The sequence below is a fragment of the Macaca mulatta genome, chromosome 2 (genome assembly GCF_049350105.2).
Source record: "Macaca mulatta isolate MMU2019108-1 chromosome 2, T2T-MMU8v2.0, whole genome shotgun sequence".
In the NCBI taxonomy this organism is placed as follows: domain Eukaryota; kingdom Metazoa; phylum Chordata; class Mammalia; order Primates; family Cercopithecidae; genus Macaca; species Macaca mulatta.
In genome coordinates, this window is record NC_133407.1 from 150,790,048 (window position 1) to 150,797,287 (window position 7,240).

Sequence of the window (7,240 nt, forward strand, 5' to 3'; positions counted from 1 at the left end):
GTAGGGTTGTTGTGATAATTAAATGGGTTAATATATGTAAAATTCCTAGAGAAGTACTTGGTAGAGTGACGGGTCATTGTTATTAGATTCATTTTTTGGCTATCCTACCATTGCTGAATATGGTCTCCTACTGTTGGCCTTTTAGGTCATTTAGTTTTCATGGCCATAAATAGTGTGGCCACAGATATTCTCAGCCATGTGTTTTTAGGCACATCCATGATTATTTTGTAAAAACAAATTGCTAGAAATGGAATTTCTGGCTAATATAGGATATATGTGCCAAATTATTCAAAATTTGTGCCAATTTACATTCTGGCAACATTTGAAAGGACAGGAGAGTATCATGAGTCCCTGGGGTCTTGAGAAGCAGAACGGGGGCACAGTTTGTGACTAGGACATGTATTTTGTTGTTGGCGGATCCATGTAGTTCCCTGGAGATGATATTCACATCTTTGTCCTTTGTAGCCCAATACCTTGTTTCCCAAATTTCAATTGTTTGACTACCATCTTCATGGGTTTTTTTTTTTTGTATCCAAAAACCATCTATACCATAATATATTTAATATTTTAAAATACATCCGCTCTTTAAAAAAACATGAATACATTTACTTTAAAAGAACATTTTCAATTACTAGTAGAAATGGAAAACCAGAATCACCTACCATAAAAAGGAAGTAACTGTGAAAATAAATATAACACAAGCAAAATGTTATTAAATTGTAGCTAGACACTATTGCTCAGGAAGGCTCTGAGCTCCAGGCCATGGACTTTGCATTGTGAGAGAGAAAGAGAAGGGGATTAGTAAATGAGCAAGAGCTACAGGGGTGTTAAAGACTTACTAGCACCAAGCTGTCGCTTTCTCTTTGGTATAGTCGAAAGAATCAACAGAGAATTGAAGAGAGATTTAATTTTGTTTGATTTGTCTTTGCAGAGTAGGGGAGATGGGGTGGCAGAGGCATGTGATTTTATGTTGAAGGATCTGTGAATTTTCCTACCAAAATTGTCTTTATAACTATCATTTTCCTTACTTTTAGAAACATCAGCCAATATTGCCTCACTGAAAAACAGCCTCCTAGGTTTGAAAGAACTCTTTATGGCACAAGTTCATGTAATCATTCACAACAGCCTGATCAAGAAGGCGCTGTAGTTATCACCTCCATTTTACAGAGAAGAAAATGAAGGCATAATAGAGTTAACTAACATGCCCAAGGTTGGTACAGCTAATCAGTAGTAGAGCTGAGATTTGAAACTCGGGTATTCTAGCTCCAGAGTCCAAATGGCTCCTAATCTCCATATTACACTGTCAATGAGTGGGGCCATGACCAGTTATTGGCTGCATCCCTTATCCCTCACTCTCATAGCTATAAGGTATAGACAATGGGACTCTCCTTGGACTCCCTTAACCCTGACTGATAATTGGTTTCTCACCTTGCCAGTTTGACTCTACTTTGACCTTGACCTTATTCTGTTACCTGGAATTGGTGACTCTGAGACTCTGAAACCCTCTGGTGGTACTGATGGCTGAAGGTCTTCTTGCACCAGGGATGCTTGGGTCTAGAGATACTGTATTTGCATGAGCCTTATGGGAGCTAGAGTGGAGGGGTAAGTGACTTTGCCAAGTGTTACAGAGTGAGTTACTGTCAAAGCTTGGACTAAAATCCAGATCTGCTGATTCCTCCTTGAGTGCCCTATTCACCACACCTTTGGCTTTCTTAAGTTACATGAACAGTTTACCTTCATAACCATTGTCTTGTTTATTTTTCCCTGCAATTTGGGAGATAGATAGGTATTACTGTGAGTGCTTTATAAATGAGGACACTGAGGCTATGTTCAAGGTCATGTAGTTAATAAGTGGCAGAGCCTCTTGCATACATTAGAGGACATTCTATCAGAGAGGGGCATGATTAGGACTAGAACCCAGTCCTGTCTGGTTTCAGTCCAGATCTCTTCCCACAAAGTGCCCCAACATCCATTTTTGCCCTTTAGTGCCCTAGGTCCTGACGCTATCTCCCATTTTCTATTTTTTTTTTTTTTTTTTTGAGACTGAGTCTCGCTCTGTCGCCCAGGCTGGAGTGCAGTGGCGAGATCTCGGTTCACTGCAAGCTCTGCCTACCGGGTTCAGGCCATTCTCCTGCCTCAGCCTCCCAAGTAGCTGGGACTATAGGCACCTGCCATGACGCCCAGCTAATTTTTTGTATTTTTAGTAGAGACGGGGTTTCACCGTGTTAACCAGGAAGATCTCGATCTCCTGACCTTGTGATCTGCCTGCCTCGGCCTCCCAAAGTGCTGGGATTACAGGCATGAGCCACTGCATCCAGCCTATCTCCCATCTTCTAAGATTTTAAACCTTACCTCTTTTCTAAAAGGGATGGAGGGAGTGGTGCCAAGTGAGTGACTCATACTAAAGTGTGAATGACTACCTCATCTCATGTTTCCCCATCTGGGTCTGCTTGCACTTAGAGAGATTGCTTTCTAGTGCAACCGAGGAATTCACTTCTGTATTAGTAATCTATTGCTACACAACAAATCACCCCCAAAACTTAGTGGGTTGAAATAACAATAATCCATTTCTTATTATCCATTTATTATAATCTCACAGTTTCCATACGACTAATGCAGAAAAGGCAGAGAGAAGGCATGACTGTACTCCACAATGTCTCAGTCCTCAGCTGGCGGCAGGAATCACCTGAAGGTTCACTCACTCACACATTTCTGCCTCACCTCATTGGTTGAGGCAGTGCCAAACGTCCAGCCAGTTTAGAAGGGAAGGAACATAGGCCCCACCTCTTAACGGAGAGACGTTGATGTCATCCTATAAGAAGAACTTGAGGCTGGGCGCGGTGGCTCATGCCTGTAATCCCAGCACTTTGGGAGGCCAAGGCAGGCCGATCACAAGGTCAGGAGTTTGAAACCAGCCTGGGCAATATGGTGAAACCTCATCTCTACTAAAAATACAAAAATTAGCCCAGCATGGTGGTGGGCAGCTGTAATCCCAGGTACTCGGGAGGCTGAGGCAGGAGAATTGCTTGAACCCAGGAGACAGAGTTTGCAGAGAGCCGAAATCGCACCACTGCACTCCAGCCTGGGCAACAGAGCAAGGTCCCATCTTGAAACAAAACAAAAACCAAAAACAAAACAACAAACTTGTGAGATAGATATTTGTGCAGCTGTCTTTGGAAAATACAATCTGGCACAACTCTCTAAAGGTGGGATTTCATGCACAAGTCATGAACAGATTTTTGGGCAGTGGGGGCTCCTCTTGGTGTGGCCCCGATGAGACCCCATTTGGGGTTGTTCTCCAGCTGCTGCATTCAGAATTCTGCTTTTCTCTGCATTTATGCTGCAGTTGTTTTGTAATCCATTTTTCTCAGAAGACTCAGACAGCCCTCTCTGCTGATAGGCAGGGGTGTGATCCTGCTGCCAAGAGGACCTGACATTGACAATAAACAGCAATAAAAGTGCCGGTCTGCTCCTGTGCCATCAGATGGAGCCCAGCCAGCCATGACTAGAAAGTTTCCTATTTTCAAGTAGGCCTTCCCTGTGCCCAAGAGGAGCCTAAAGAGAAGGTGGGTCAGATCCTGGGTGAGGGAGTATGTGTACTGCTTGTGGGAGATATCAAGATCTGTCCAATAATCTAGAATTTCTCTATGGGGGCTTTATAAGCAGCAATCTGGCTGGAAGAAGGAATTAGAAGTTCCATTTGCATAACACTTGACACATGCTTGAGAAAGCATTTGTTGTTGGTTTCAAAGATCCAAGAGTGAAGGCTGACTTAGTTTGGATTTGACCAGAAGAGGACTCTGAGACAAAGACTTGGGGATGGGGAAGTGACATAAGCAAGGGAAGGCAGCCATAAAGGGTACAGCATCAAGCTAGCTACCACTGTGGGAGAGGGAAGCTTATCTCTCTGGAGAAACTACGGAAGTCAGTGTAAAGCCCTTGCCTCAGAGTTATCCTACCCAACCGTTGAAAAAGCTGGGGTATTCGTACTCCTGTTGCCATGAGGGATGTGCCTGTAAAGCGGGGTTGATCCCAGCCTGCTGTTCTAAGTAGGGCAGGCTCCCACAGCTTTGGAGAAAGCCCAGAGACCCAGAGACACACGTACTAGTATCAGGAAGGCGGAACACACCCAGTGGCAAGGAAGGTTGACAATGTGTGCTCCAGATGACAACTGTCTCAGTGTGCCTAGTACCAAGGGACTTCCTGGGATGTGGGACTTTCAGTTTTAAAACCAGGAATGTCCCAGACAGACCAAGATGAGGCAGTCATGCTAGCCATAAGGGCAAAGCAACATGGGGAACTAAAGCCCATCCGTCACCCAAACCTACTGTCTGAAAGGAAGGATCAAAAAAGGACTTAAAAATGATAAAAGTGTTCCGGACTTAGATAGTGGTGATGGTTGCGTGCTGTACAATTTTGTGAATATACTAAAAACTGCTGACTTATATACTTTAAAAGGATGAATTTTATGGCATGTGAATTATATCTCAATAAAAATGATTCACATAAAGACAGACATACAGATCAATGGAACAGAATTGGGAATCCAGAAATAAACCCTGATTTTTATGGTCCATCGATTTTGACATGTCATTGGATTTACAGTCCCCTGGTTAATCCAGGATGATCTTATCCTAAGTTCATTAGCTTAATTCATCTGTGAAGACCTCTTTTTCAAATAAGATCACATTCATAGGTTCTGGGGGCTAGGACATGGACATATCTTTTTGGAGGCCACCATGCAATCCATTACAACTCCCGTTTTACAGGTAAGGAAACTGAGTCACTTGCTACGGCAGTACAACTAGTGATAGCAAGTAGAGATGTGAATCTAGGCAGTCTGTCTCTAAAGTCCATGTTCTTAACTACCCAGAAATGAAGGGACAAGACCACATACGATTTCTCCAGCTGATGGTAAAAGATGGACGGGCTCTTACTACAACCTGAAGGCCAACTCCTTAAATCTAGCCCTGCCTCCTTTCCTGAACTTACCTCCTTTGTCCAATTTCCCCTCAATTACTCTCTGTTCCATCAGGTGGCCTCTGGCCTGTAACATTTGTTTGAGAAGTGAGAAATGAGAATGGTTATGACAGTAGTGGATTTTTGTTTAGCAGGGGAGACTGATAGGTGAATCTTGAGACTGTAAAATCAGGCATGGCTCAATGAAAGAACATGGAATTGGAGTCCAATAGATCTTGGTTCACATTACGGCTCTGCTACTTACTTGCTCTGAGACCTCAGCCAAGTTACTTAATCCTTTTGAGCCTCTGTGTTCTCATTTCTTAAAAGAGAGAGAGAGAAGACCTATTTTGGGGTGCTGTTGCAGAGATTCAATGCTTTCAGTTCTACCATCATGAGTTTTTCTGAATTCTTTACTCTGCTCACCAGTGTAGACAAGCCTGTAGGAAAACAAAATGATGGGGCTGAGCTGATAGATAATTTCTCTGAAGATAGCAACATCAGTTTGGGAGAAAATAGCTTATTTCAATGAGCCTCCATTAGCCAGAAGGAAGAATGTTTTGGCTGAATATCAAAATTCTCCCTTGCTCTTTCAGCATACACAGAGCAGCTTCTGGGTGGAATCCTGTATCACTGCAATCACCTGCCTGGCTTCCTGCCTCCAGCTCCTTCACATACCCACAGCTGAGTTCCTTGTCACCCATCCCCTGCAGGCTCAAAGCCACCCCGACATCAGGCAGAATTTAAGGAGACCAAGGACAGAGAAGTACCATGGTTACCAATGAAATACCATTTCACGGCTTACATTTGTTGTTTATTTACTACACACCAGATATCATGTTAAGAGTTTTATATGCACATTCTCAGTCACTCCTCCCCACAAACTTATAAGGTAGGTACTATTATTATTCTCATTTTCCTGATAATAAAGCCAAAACCCAAGAAAGTTATATAAATTGCCAAAGCCCCCTAAGCCATAGCTGAATGGATCAAGATTGGACAGCTGACCTGAGATAGATCACTCAGATTGTCTCTCCAAGAAATTTGGAATTGTTTGAGAGACAGATCGTCTCTGCTGGTCACTCGAAATAAAGACATAAACTTGGCAGCTGTGGGGTGGTTATTAATGGTATACACATACCAGAGAAGCCATTCTGTAGGTGTAGAGAGAAAGAATTAGGCAGATGGAGAAAGAAACAGAAAAGTGTGCGTTTGGAGAAAGAGTGTGAGCAAAGGACTGGTTCTCTGGATTCCCCAGTTATACTTCTTGCCTCTATTAGTTAAGACTCCAGGAAATAAGTGATAGAAATATGACTTCTATTGGCTTAAATGAAAAGGAATCCACAGACACTAAAAATAATAGCTTCAACCATAGCTGGATCCGATGCTCAGTGTTGTCAGGAACCCGTCTCTATTTCTTGGATCTACTTTCTTCTGCGTTGGCGTCAGCTTCAGGCAGACTCTTTCTTCAAGATAGGAATATGTCTGCTGGAGGCCCCACACATAGATTCTTACACTTTCATGCCAGGCAGAGAGTCTAGAAGTTCCAAGGAAGGACTCATCATTGAGCCACTGGTTGGTTTGGGTCCCATTCCCAAATCTAAGGCTATTAATGTGTTAGAGGAGATGGAATGCTTGATTGGCCAGATGTGATCCAGGGGTTGGGATTGATTCCACCTGAATCACATGAACTGAGAGCAGGGAAAAGTGGCTCCCAAAAGGAAAACGATGGTGCTACCATCAGAGAAAGGAGGACTGGCCATAGGGCAATAAATACCACAGGTGTTTATACATGCTGTTCTATTCTTATAAAACATTTCTTTCCTTTTATTTGGCTGGCTTACAATGGTTTTGAGGAGGATTCTGTTATTTGTAACTTAAAGCAGCTTTGATTGACAGAGCTAGATTTCTACCATATGCTTTCAGCTGTCTTGCCCTACAATCTGGTACCATTCTCCCAGCCACAGCCCCAGTGACCTGTCCTACCTGCCTTTATACCTAATTATACTCACAGCTAAAGACTGCTATATTCTTTCTATTCATACCAGCGTGATGCAGACCAGCATCATGGAGGATTGGTGGAGAGGGAAGAGCCTCAAAATTGAAAGAGCTTGGATTCTTGAGCCACCACTTACAGGACCACCTGGCAATCAGAAATACACATGTTGGGCTAAATGTATACAAGAAGGAATCTGTTGTGCTAAGCTTCTGAGATGTGAGAGTTGATGTATTTCAGCAGATACCATAACCTTAACTAACATAAAAATAAAGAAGGGGCCAG